This window comes from Uranotaenia lowii, chromosome 3 (genome assembly GCF_029784155.1).
Source record: "Uranotaenia lowii strain MFRU-FL chromosome 3, ASM2978415v1, whole genome shotgun sequence".
Lineage (NCBI taxonomy): Eukaryota > Metazoa > Arthropoda > Insecta > Diptera > Culicidae > Uranotaenia > Uranotaenia lowii.
In genome coordinates, this window is record NC_073693.1 from 253,231,178 (window position 1) to 253,245,188 (window position 14,011).

Sequence of the window (14,011 nt, forward strand, 5' to 3'; positions counted from 1 at the left end):
GAAGATATTCGCTTTCCAGTTTTGTTGGAAGTGAATCTTCTTCGAAAATTTTTGCCCCTGGAGGTAGGCACTATCAGAATATGACAGAAGTATTACGAATATTGTAGTCAAAAAACTGTGTCGAATCACTCCGTTTGAAGGTAACAATCCAGTTTCATGAGCGTGAGCAATTATTTACCTATTTTCTGCTTATTTACTTGTTCATTATTTTTGCGAAATTCAAAGGCTTAACGAAGTTTGCCGGGTCAGCTAGTTGTTTATAAAATCAATTGATATCTGAAATTCTGTGATTCCACCCAAAATATCTTTGATGATTATCTTTGATGCTTTTTACAGAAATTTGATAGAAAATTACAACACACACATCACAAACATCGATAAATTGAGTTATTTCAGTTATGATTCACAATACACATTACCAGAGTCAAAATATAGCAATGATAATAAGATTAAAAATGAATAAATGTAGTTTTGAAGATAGTTGCTTAAAAATACATAAAATTGAACATTTATCTGCTATTTCGACAACCTTTCTGAACATCTGAATGCAATGATCCAATGCAGAACTTCAATGTAAAGAAACGAGGTTTTTGAAGCTTGTAGAAAAAAAATCTAGGCTTTGAGAACAAGTTTTAATGGTGAACAAATCACAGAAAGTCAAATAGCGATTCAACGTCCAACGCTAAGAAGACTGTGATTTTTTCAAAAATATATTATTCACACTGTTAGTTATCACTATGGAAAGCTCCAAAAGATTTTTAAATTGAAGTGATGACTAATCTGCCGTTGGAAGCATAATTGTCACATGTTACAAAAAGGCAAAGCGAGAAAAACGCAATTAAAGTTTCACTAAAACATTTTGCTGTTATCGCATAATTTCGCAACTTTTGTTGACTTCAATGCCGTAGATCTCTAAAGTATACTCCTACCATATGAGCCTCGATCAAATTTTTCGAAAATGAACTGTTTTTTCAATGAAAACCCTTGTGTGACATTTATGCCGCGAAATTCTATGAATAGTCGAAAAATGGACGCATATTTGTCACACCACGAACATTTTCTCAGTAGTTGTTTGGTTTGGAATTTCGTGCGTGGCTCTTGTGTTTTATTCGTAAATGGAAGCTTAAATTGAAAAAAATCAGGTCTGAATCGGATTATTCGAAAGCGTACATTATTTGGTGACAAACATGAAATTTTTAACGGGTTCGATCAATAAAACGGCACGGGGAGCCATTTGCGGCAGCTCACTCACTGTACAGGAAGCAACATTTCTTCAACAAACTGTCAGCTGCCGCGCTGAAAATGTCGCAACCGCGAGAATAACGATACCAGAAGAGGACAATCAATCCGTTTGAAGTGAATACGGTCCTGGAACAAGTTCCGGATGAAGTAACTCTGGCGGCATACTTCGTAAACATTAAAAACATACATCTCCGGTATTTTGCGAGGTGTTTCCAAATAAAAAGTCAAAGCAAAACCAAAGAAGAAATGGTCTGCTAAAACCACCGCAATCACTTATGGCCATCCTGGACAATTTTGGATTACAGTTCTACGGCGCCGGAAGAGTAATATTTGACTAATGTTGTGAAGTGGGTTTCGTTTGCATGCACTCTTCCAAGCGCCAGCAACGAACCCGAAGCAGTTTGCAGAGTTTTTCTTGCACATACTGGGATGTCGCGAAAACAGTGACCCTTCCCCCTCTTTATATTTCCATGATCCCCTCGCGACTATCAAAGACACGTATGCCAAGTTTGGTGAAAATCTATTTAGACATTCCGAAGTTATAATATATTCATTTATAGAGTGTGACAAATATGCGTCCAATCGTCTCAGTGTGACAGTTATGCGTCCATTTGTCCCAGTGTGACAAATTGACTTTGAATTTCTCTCGAAATTTCTAGAACAAACTTTATGTTTCGACAAATAATTTCAATAAAACATATCAAATTATCACGATTGGCATCAAAAAGTCAAAAACGTCGAAATGTCACATGTGACAATTATGCGTCCAACGGCAGTAATAGTATCATCGGTTTAAACAAGAATGTTGTAAGAACGAATATTCGCCAAGAAGAACTATTGAAAACTTGATAGAATTAAAAAAATACAAAGATTTAGCGAGGTACCTATTCAAAATCGGGTATTTAAAAAGCCGTGTTGAATTACTGTTTTTGAACCCGTGAATTCGTTTACCTTTTATTTTTCAGATTTTTTTTCGTCAAAAAATTGTAGTTATGAAAAATGATGTGAAGTTCTGATAATTATCACAAAAAAAATTTTAGTGCGGCCCGCCGACAAGGTTTCAAGTTTAAATTGGCCCGTTGATTTAAAAGGTTGCTCACCCCTGTTCTAAACTGTTAAAAGATCTTTAGAGAAATAATTCGCATATGGTGCAACAGCCAGTCATCAAAAATCCCAAAGTACATTTCCAGTTAAGGTACCATGCGATCATTACTTACTTACTTACTTAATGATCCCGTGCCGATCCTCCGGTGCATAGGGCCGTGGTAAAAGACCTCCACTGTTGACGATCCGGAGCCAGCGTCTTCACTTGGTCCCAGTCAAGATTCTCGTCGACAGTTAGGATTTCAGCGACTAGGCTTCGCCGCCTCGAGCTTCTGGGTCTGCCTCTTCTTCGATGACCTTCTGGATTCCAATCAAGCGCCTCTCTGCAAATCTCGTTTTCATCTCTTCGCAGCGTGTGCCCAATCCATCTCCACTTACGTTCCCGAATCTCGATTTCTAGAGCCCTTTGATGACACCGGCGATGTAGTTCCTCATTCGAGATCCAGTTACCAGGCCACCAAGCGCGGATGATGTTCCGCAGGCAGCGGTTTACAAATACTTGCAGTTTTCGCGTCGTTACCGCATATGTGCACCAAGTTTCGCACCCGTACAGCAATACGGATTTGACGTTTGAGTTGAAGATTCGGATTTTCGTACGTAGAGAGATCTGGCGTGACCGCCAGATGTTTCGGAGACTCGCAAACGCAAATCGGGCCTTTCTGATCCGGGTTTCGATGTCTTTTCTGGTACCACCATCAGGCGTAATCTGGCTACCAAGATACTGGAAGCACTCTACTTTCTCAACTTGTTGCCCAGCTACCATGAAACTGGAGGGATTTCCTGTGTTGATCTCCATCGACTTGGTCTTTCCGACATTGACTTTGAGACCTGCTGCCTTGGAACTTTCGGTGAGGTCGTCGAGTTTGCTCTGCATATCCGGTTGTGTTTGGGCGAGCAAAACAATATCGTCAGCCAGGTCAAGGTCGTTCAGTTGCTCCATTGTTGAAGGATTCCACGGCAATCCTCGGTTCGGTGCACAGTCAATCGATCCAATCAGAATCTCATCCATTGCGATTAGGAAAAGAAGCGGTGATAGAATACATCCTTGTCTCACTCCAGCAGTTACCGGGATTGGTTCGGACAAGACACCGTCGTGCAAGACCTTGCACGAAAATGCCTCGTACTGTGCTTCGATGAGATGGACTAGTTTCTCTGGGACCCCTCGTCGCCTTAGAGCCGCTCAGATGTTTTCATGGTTAAGTCGGTCGAATGCTTTTTCAAAATCAACAAACACCAGCAGAAGAGAGTCCTGGAATTCGTTGATTTGTTCCAGTTTGATTCGTAGCGTTGTGATGTGGTCCACACATGATCGTCCGGATCGGAATCCAGCTTGTTGCCGACGGCGTGTAGCGTCGATTTTCTCCTGGATCCTGTTCAGGATCACTTTGCAGAGTACTTTGAGGGTTGTACAGATCAAAGTTAAGCCTCGCCAGTTACCGCACTCTGTCAGGTCTCCTTTCTTCGGGACCTTTACGAGGATACCCTGCATCCAGTCGGCCGGGAATGTTGCAGTATCCCAGATGTCAGCGAAAAGACGGTGCAACATTTGTGCTGATAGGGCAGGGTCGGCCTTCAGCATTTCAGCAGGGATGCAATCGTGCTTTGTTGGATTTCATGTTTTTGATTGCCGCTTCTATTTCAGCCAGCGAGGGCGCTTCCGAGTTGACGCCATTTATGCGACTTACTGTTGGCGCTTCGAGCTGCGGATTCTATTGGCCATCGCTATTCGTGACTCGGAAGAGTTGTTCGAAGTGCTCAGTCCATCGTTTGAGCTGATCTGTTCGATCGGTCAATAACTGACCTGCTCGGTCTTTTGGCGGCATTCTTGCATTAGTCCTTGCACCACTGAAGCGGCGAGAAATGTCATATAATAATCGGATATCTCCATTGGCGGCGACTCTTTCTCCCTCTTCGGCTAGGGAGTTTGTCCAGGCTCTCTTGTCTCGTCTACAAGGTCGTTTAACTGCCTTTTCCAGCTCCGCATATCGAAAGCGGGCGGCTGCTTTGGCTGACCCGGTACATGCCTGCTCAATTCCGACTTTCGCCTTTCTCCGATCATCGACCATCCTCCAAGTTTCATCCGACATCCATTCACTCCTTCTTCCACAAACTTTACCGAGAGTACCATGGCTCATCGTGATAAAGGCATTCTTGATTCCACACCACTGTTCTTCGACTGTTCCGTCTGTCGGCAGCTCCGAGGCTCGGGATTCTAGCTGTTCAACGTATGCCCTTTTCACCTCTGGATTCTCCAACCAGCGGACGTCGTATCGACACCCGACTTTCTCCTCGCGCCGTTGGACACGCGAAACTCTCAGTCGTATCTCGCCAAGGACGAGGTGATGGTCAGATGCAATGTCTGCGCTTCGTTTGTTGCGGACATCAAGAAGGCTCCTTCTCCATTTTCGGCTGATGCAGATGTGGTCAATTTGATTTTCTATTCGACCATCTCGGGATACCCAAGTGACCTTATGTGCTGGTCGATGGGGGAAGAGCGATCCACCGATCACCATGTTGTTGTTGCCACAAAATTCTACAAACAGCTCTTCGTTTTCGCTCATCTGTCCTTCACAGCAAAAAAAGTATTGCTAAATTACATCAAATACCTGCACATAACTTGAGTCGCAAATGGTACCTAATTTTACATTGTCTTGATGTACCCGGCTGTTTGGAGACGAATAATTTGTTTCGTACCGCTAATCCATATGGGCCGAATTTCCTAAAAAATGAAAAATAATGAAATTTATTTTGAAGCAGTGGGTTTGCTTATATTTTTAATTAATTTTGGAAGTACTTACAAGCCAAACAAATACAGCTGAGGTCCATAATCCGTTTCTTTATTTTTGAAATGAAATCAAATTCGAACGTCAACAAAGGAAAACATTGACTACTTGATGCGATATCACATAGAAAGTTTTAATATTACACTTCACGACGTATTCACGTTGTGTACATCATTTAGATGTATTATTGCAAGAGAAATACGTAATCCCCAGAAATTACATCGTCCATCGTTACATTATTTTTTGCTGTGTAGGCCATGGCGCCCCATGATGCGCTAAAGGTCCTGATTGTCGGAGCCAATCTTTGCGTTGAAGTCGCCCAAATGGATTTGAATGTCACTCTTCGGAATTCTCTCAACCACGCTGTTCAGTTGACTGTAAAACTGCTCTTTCTCCTGCAAGTCGGCAACGTCAGTTGGCGCATAACACTGGACCATTGTAAGGTTTCTAACCCGTGTTCTGAATCTGGCTACGATTATTCTTTCGTTTATCGGTTCCCATCTAATGATGGCCGCGTAGGCCTGCGGGCTTAACAGGAAACCAACTCCTCGTTCCCGAGTAGCATGTTCTCCTCGTATGCCAGAGTAAAGCAGTACTTGCCCGGACTGTGTCTTGTGTTCTCCAGTGTTAGGCCAACGGACTTCGCTCAGTCCCAGAATTTCTAGCTTGAGGCGGCTAGCCTCTCTAGCAAGTTGTTCCAGTTTGCCTTGTTGGGCAAGGGTTAAAACGTTCCAAGTTCCAATTCATGTCCTTGTTTTCATGCTAAAAGTCGTCGCCAAAGTTCCAGGTCGGTCATTTCTTTCGGATTCCGTAACAATTTCAAATAGGGAGCAGTAGATTGTTAGCCTAAAGTCCCTATCCCGCGTTGGGGCTGCCATCTTGGACTTAGCTGGCGGGAGCCGCATTTCATAAATTCAGCCGCTTGCTGCAAGACAGACGCTGTTTTAGCCGCCCCTGACCTGGAGAACAGACGCTCGGTTGTTGTTGCACGCCGCCCCTGACCTGGGGAACAGACGCGTGCGACCACCTTCTCAGTCTGCATGCGACCAAAGCATCCACCGGGGTTGGGTACCCGATCTCCGCTTAGGTTACTCGCATCCCAGCCGGCACCACGGGGAGGTAGAGATAGGAGTTGTGAATAAGAGGTGATATGACCACTATGGGGTCTCGTGTTGCACATTACCCACCGTTTACCAGCCAATGCATGCGATCATTACTATTTTGTTATTGTTAATTGAATTTATCATGCATTTTATTCAACATTTTGTTTAGTAAAAAATATCATCAATAAACATTTAGTAGTCTATAATTTTTCAGTGTATGTTTGCTCTCGCCCCTTCCTTGTGAGCAAATTTGGTGCACGCTCCTTTTTTTAAACTCAAAATTAAGTAGTTTTGGTTCAAAACAGCACTTTGGTGGCAGCCCTCAACTTTGAGTTCGACTGGGCAATCGCAAAACTAAGTTCTGATAGGCAATACTCAATACTCAATTTCTATATTGACTCGTTAGTTTATGAAAAAATAAAAAAAGTTGTCGGAATCAGAGCGTTGTCCTGTAAATCTGTATCAGTTTAATTTCATATGTATTGTAATTTCTGTTGGAGAATTTAATACAAGAATTTACTTACTGAGCTTTTATTTTTTTTTCAAATTCTTACAATAAAAACAAGAAACAATGAAATTCCATGGAAAATATGAAAATAATATGTAATTTTTTTTGTGAAATTTGATTATCAAACAATTTTGAAAGGTATCTGAGCAAAAAATGTTGAAAACAGACTTTTTGCCAGCTTTTTTTGAGAATTGGACCACTGTGCGCCGTGCTGTGCGTCAGAAAGAAAAAACCTAATGAAAGGGTGCTTTGATTGCGATTTATGAAATTACATGGAACCAGCCGTTATCGGCTTCCACGGAATTCTGGCGATATGGAGGTATGTTTTGAGCAGTGAATCAAAAATCGGCTACTAACGAATGATAATGACATTGTCCCAACTTGAACTTTTCGTTACAAAAAAAAACAAATAAATCTTTGTCTTTTTCGCATGCTTGGAACGATAAAGACAAATTGTTTTGCTGATGGATCCCGATACTATTTTTTCAGAACATTCCATTGTTGCTATAGAAAAATATGAGGATAAGCAGTTCCGAAAAAATCAACTAAAATATATCGGACCATAACTTGCGGGATATTGGAAGAAAGCTCTTGGCCTCTTCATGAAGGGAATCGATAAGAAAAGTGATTCGGGGACACTGGGTCGTGGCCATGGCCAATCTGGCCGGTTCCGGAACGAAATAATTCAAAGTTATCGGATTGAGACTTGCGACATATTGATAGAAAGCTCTTAGCTTCTTCATGAAAAAAATTGATAGGAAAAGCGATTCGAGGACACTGGGTCGTGGCCATGGCCAATCTGGCCAGTCCCGGAACGAAATATGTCAAAGTTATCGGATTGAAACTTGCGACACATTGATAGAAAGCTCTTGGTCTCTTCATGAAGGGAATCGATAGGAAAGCGACTCAGGGACACTCGTTCGTAGCCATGGCCAATCTGGCCGGTTCCGGAACGAAATATTTTAAAGTTATCGGATTGAGACTTGTGACACATTGATAAAAAGCTTATGGGCTCTCCATTGAAAGAATCTTTAGAAGAAGCGATTCGGGGAAAACTGGGCCGTGTCCATGGCCGAGTAAGGGCCACATAATGTGGAACAACTTGGGCCACCTATATAAATGTGTTTTTTTTACTATTCTTAACATAAAATACATTTACCTTTACTGAATTGTTTTTCATGCCAAATGGCTCAGGATTCTTGAATCGCTTCTTCTATCGATTTCCTTCAGGAAGAGGCCAAGAGCCTTCTATAAATATGCCGCAGGTCTCAATCCGGTAACTTTGTCATATTTCGTTCCGGAACCGGTCAGATTGGACACGGCCACGACTAAGTGTCTCTGAATCGCTTCTTCTATTGATTTCCTTCATCAAGAGGCCATAAGACCCTAGAGCCATAGAGGCCCTTTCTATCAATAGGTCGCAAGTCTCAATCTGATAATTTTTAAATATTTCGTTCCGGAACCGGCCAGATTGTCCATGGCCACGACCCAGTGTCCCTGCCCTGATCAACTTCTAATAAAGGTTCTGTTCAGTCCGACAAGCGGACTGAGAAGAGAGCGAGAGGGGATGAACGCGAGAGGAGCGCCAGCCAATCAGCGAGCAGCAGCCGACGGGACGAAAGTATAAAAACGCGCGCTCCCGCGCGTTGCATCATCAGTAATCATTCAACCACCATCGCGGCTATATCGAACCAGCAGAGCAATCGGAGAAGAAGGAAGAGTAAGCAAGCCAGCCATCAGTGGCCTTCTCCGAGGCCACCCGAAGAGGAACAAGAAGGATAAGGAAAAGTGAATTCAGTATATAGTGAATAGAGAGAAAATAAATCTAGAATGCTCCAGCAGTAAATAAGTGTTATTCCTCCGTGCTTCCTCCTCGCTTGCTCCCGATCCAATCGGCTCTTATCAGAGCCCCCTTAGAAGAGTTTAGTTTGCGATCACTGCGAGCCAGTGATCGACCCGGCCTTGGCCTCCAGGCAGCCAGTCCGAGGACCTGCCTCCACTGGTGAGACAACCACCAGGGGTTGTCTAGGAGAGGCTCGCTCCCGCAGGGGGAGTGAGTCCCATCAGTGCACAGTGGTCCAGAACAAACATTTATCGTGACAAAATTAATTACGCAAAATATGTACGTTTTAGACATATGATGTCTTCCGCAAAGTTGTTCATAATTATAAGGGCCGTATTTTGAAAGAATATTTTATTAGGGCGTGTCATCCTCCTGGGAATTCGTAATGCTAATTTCTTTCAAAAGCTAGATAGAGCAAAAATATATTCTACAATGTTGTAGATTTTAACTTTTCAACGAACTTTGCTGAACACATAAAAGTCGTACGATGAAACGTTTTCATTTTATAATTTTTTTAAGATTTACATATTAGAGCGTGTCGAAAAAAACAGTTTTTTGGCCATAACTTTTTCTAGTGAAGTTGTATAGTGTTGATATGTTCTAAACAATTGTTCAGCATAATAATGCGCACGTTTTTCTTTAAGACTATAGTAAGCTATTGTTTCATCTGCAAAAGTTAGGAGCACAAATGTGTTCAAATTTGACCATTTTTGAGCTGCAATATCTCTGATTTGTGCAATCCAAAAAATCTGAAATCTATTGCAAAATGTAGCTTGAAATATGAATATTAAATGCTGAAAAAATTGGAGATAGGTTTTTCTTTTAATTTGAGATTTTTAATTTTGAAAATCGTGGTTTTTCATGATTTTTTTTCATAGAATTTTATTTAATTTTAATCCTTTTTTATCAGAAACACAACCAGTACCAATACACACGCCACCCATTACTCGTGATATTATATTGAATTCTTCAGCTTCTTATTTAACAATGATCTGAAACATTTTATTGTTTCAATCAATTGTTTTTTTTAAATTAACAAAGTTTAATTGTTCTTTTGTGCTACGCCCACACTTCTACATCCCTGAGCTGCAATGCTCAACCCCGCTGCAAAACCTAGCTCTTCGGCAGTGTATTTATCACTGAGGTGTTTGGTTATCCTCATTTTAGTTCGATCACTAGCATTCTGAAAATCAGTTTTTGGGCGTCCTATGGAACTCGAATTTCTATAATCTATCTTCACTAGTAATGATTTACTGAACCACACCGCATTTTCTTTCAGGAATCTATCCCTTATTCTATAAACTTTGTTCCAGCTGAATTTGAATCTACAAAAAAAAAACAATTACAATTGCAATTGTATTGAGACAACAGTTATGCTTTACAAACAAACCTTAAAATCAAAATTCGAGCTTTTTTTCAGGTCCTGAACATTAATTTTACCATCACTCACTTTACTTTCTACAAAATGCACTAATTCAGGGAGTTTTTTACCAGTGGATAGCAAATCAAACAATTCACTATGTGAAATTTCCATTTTAACTAATTCTGTGGCACTACTAAAAACCGAACGAGCTAAAACACGAGTTGCTGAACACCTTTCAATAGTCCGTAACGATAAGCCGCACCAAGTTTAAAAACATCAGAAGATGTTATAAACGTCACTTCAGATTATAGCATTGCAATGCATTGTGTTTATAGCAACCAATTGTGCAAACAGTTATCAAGTATCAGTTAAATAAACGGTAGACATGCGCTTGCTGATCGTTATACCCACAACGTGGAATCATGCAAATCGGATGACGAACTAACTGTAGCAAATTATATTTGCCCAGCAAACAAATCAAATTTTCAATTACAACAAGAAGCGCCAATTTTAAAATTGTTAAGAAAATTCGGTCAATCTAACTTTTGAATATTATAAATTGCTCTCATTCAATGAATTAATTTTGAACTCAATTCAAGATTACTTCTGATGCGCTCATTTCATTGACCAATCGCGTCCCGAGAGTCAAAGAAATTCCGCCAATGCCCGAAGCTGCGGGAAATTTGTTGAAGAAAGTTGAATTTTCTTAGAACAATTAAACTTCGTTAATTTTAAAAAAATATTTATTGAAACAATAAAATGTTTCAGATCATTGTTAAATAAGAAGCTGAAGAATTCAAAATAATATCACGAGTAATGGGTGGCGTGTGTATTGGTATTGGTTGTGTTTCTGATAAAAAAGGATTAAAATTAACCCTCCAAAGCCGTTCGGGTCAATATGACCCGAAGCGCACATTTCAAACATCTTAATCATCATTCCAATATACTGATGAACTGTTAGTTTTGACAGACCAAGTATGTTCTATGAAAATAATGATCAAATTAACGCCAAAAAACTAAAATTTGAGTTTTTAAAATCGGTTCATTGAGAAATGAAATACAGCTAAGCAAAGCAAAAACTGGATGTCGTTTTTTTAAAGTAAGACTTTTTTCTACCGGAAGATCTGTCATAGCGGTAAAAACTTTCATTGGACCCCAACATATTTATACATTGTCGGATAGATGGATTCTTGACAATTTCAAACATCAATGAAATAATTAAATACAGAAAAGCTGTTAGAAGTTATGAGTATTTCAAAAATAAAATTGATTTTTCGGACTTTTAACTTTCTGAACCAGTTTCTGAAATCCTGGTAATACATATCGACTTTATTTTGAAATGTTGAGTAATTAGAATAAATAACCTACACAATGAATATAATATCATCAAAATCAGTTAACATTTACAGCCAGGAGAACGAAATCAAATTACAACGCATTTTCCAGGAAACGGATATTTAGCGAACGGCTTTGGAAGGTTAAATAAAATTCTATGAAAAAAAATCATGAAAAACCACGATTTTCAAAATTAAAAATCTCAAATTAAAAGAAAAACCTATCTCCAATTTTTTCAGCATTTAATATTCATATTTCAAGCTACATTTTGCAATAGATTTCAGATTTTTTGGCTTGCACAAATCAGAGATATTGCAGCCCAAAAATGGTCAAATTTGAACACATTTGTGCTCCTAACTTTTGCAGATGAAACAATAGCTTACTATAGTCTTAAAGAAAAACGTGCGCATTATTATGCTGAACAATTGTTTAGAACATATCAACACTATACAACTTCACTAGAAAAAGTTATGGCCAAAAAACTGTTTTTTTCGACACGCTCTAATATGTAAATCTTAAAAAAATTATAAAATGAAAACGTTTCATCGTACGACTTTCATGTGTTCAGCAAAGTTCGTTGAAAAGTTAAAATCTACAACATTGTAGAATATATTTTTGCTCTATCTAGCTTTTGAAAGAAATTAGCATTACGAATTCCCAGGAGGATGACACGCCCTAATAAAATATTCTTTCAAAATACGGCCCTTATAATTATAAACAACTTTGCAGAAGACATCATATGTCTAAAACGTACATATTTTGCGTAATTAATTTTGTCACGATAAATGTTTGTTCTGGACCACTGTGCAGTGGTTGTTTTGCCAAGCGCCGCCCTACAGTCCAATGGCTTTTCATGGCCACAACATGAAATGGTCCTTCGAACCGGATGGAGTATCCGGTACCTTTTGACGGAAAATCTTCGTCATTCATCTTGAGAGAGAGGATAGGGAGGCAAAGTGTTGTGAGCGAGGCATAGAGGAAGCAAAGTGAGCAAGAGATAATGAATTCAGATCCAGCGAGAAGAAACGAGAATCTTCAGGCGCTTATCTACATCCGTGGATTGGCGCAGCGCAACATCCAGCGAATTAAGACGATTCTCCAGCGAGCAGGAAACGAAAAGGTTGGGCTAACCGCAGCTCAACTGAGGGTGTACCATCGAAGTGTCGAGGATTCCAGAGCAGTGTACACCAAGCATCACCAAAAGATCATCGCACTGTCGTCACCAGCCGACCGAGAGCAGCAAGACGACATTTACTTTGAGTTCGTGGCGCTGTACGAAGAGGTATCCGTGGCCATCGAGAGTCGGCTCGAATGGGTTCGAGCACTGCCAATTCAACAGCCACAGCCTGACAGTTGCCAGCGACAATTGGTCTCCCCAGAAGAGGCGAGTCTTCCATCGCAGGATCGCGACAAAGTCGGGCGATCCAAGCAAGTGGGTCCAGCAGAATCGGAATCCAGGCCAGGTTTAGCAGCCCGGGTTCACATTCCAGCAGGTGAGCCATTCACAAGCAGTACGTCGCCAAACACTGCTGGTTCGAAGGATCCAGAAAGACCATCGAAAGTTCCAGAAAGTTCGTCGAAGGTTGCAGAAAGTTCGACGACAACCACCAACCGGGACTTCATGCCAGCTTCAGCAGCTCGGGTTCGCATTCCAGCAAGCGCGCCATTGACAACCCAGGTGTCGCCGAACACTTCTGATTCGAAGGTTCCAGAAAGTTCGACGACAACCACCAACCGGGACAGCTTCTCACTTTTCGGTGGGGAATATGTTCAGTCCGACAAGCGGACTGAGAAGAGAGCGAGAGGGGATGAACGCGAGAGGAGCGCCAGCCAATCAGCGAGCAGCAGCCGACGGGACGAAAGTATAAAAACGCGCGCTCCCGCGCGTTGCATCACTAGTAATCATTCAACCACCATCGCGGCTATATCGAACCAGCAGAGCAATCGGAGAAGAAGGAAGAGTAAGCGAGCCAGCCATCAGTGGCCTTCTCCGAGGCCACCCGAAGAGGAACAAGAAGGATAAGGAAAAGTGAATTCAGTATATAGTGAATAGAGAGAAAATAAATCTAGAATGCTCCAGCAGTAAATAAGTGTTATTCCTCCGTGCTTCCTCCTCGCTTGCTCCCGATCCAATCGGCTCTTATCAGAGCCCCCTTAGAAGAGTTTAGTTTGCGATCACTGCGAGCCAGTGATCGACCCGGCCTTGGCCTCCAGGCAGCCAGTCCGAGGACCTGCCTCCACTGGTGAGACAACCACCAGGGGTTGTCTAGGAGAGGCTCGCTCCCGCAGGGGGAGTGAGTCCCATCAGTGGTTGTTTTGCCAAGCGCCGCCCTACAGTCCAATGGCTTTTCATGGCCACAACAGGTTCCTTTAATGTTGGGCCAAGGCCCAAGAGCTCTTCTTAGATTGGTAATGATCTGGTCACATAATTTTTCATTTTTACTAAATCAGATAAATTAGCCACATAATCGAAGCGGATTGTCCCAAGTTTTAAATTTCAGGACAATTTCACATTAGAATTTGTCATTATCTTCTCAACGACGCGACAATTCTCAATTGCCTTTTTCATTTTGTCATGATACACTTACGGGAGAGACAAAAGGTTGTCGTCCAGAGAGAAAATGAAGACAAAACCACACGCCGACTTAGTCGCTTGTTTCAAGACAATATCAAAGACAATTTGATTCACTGGTTTTGAGTATTCAAAAATAAAAAGAATTCATCTGGGTT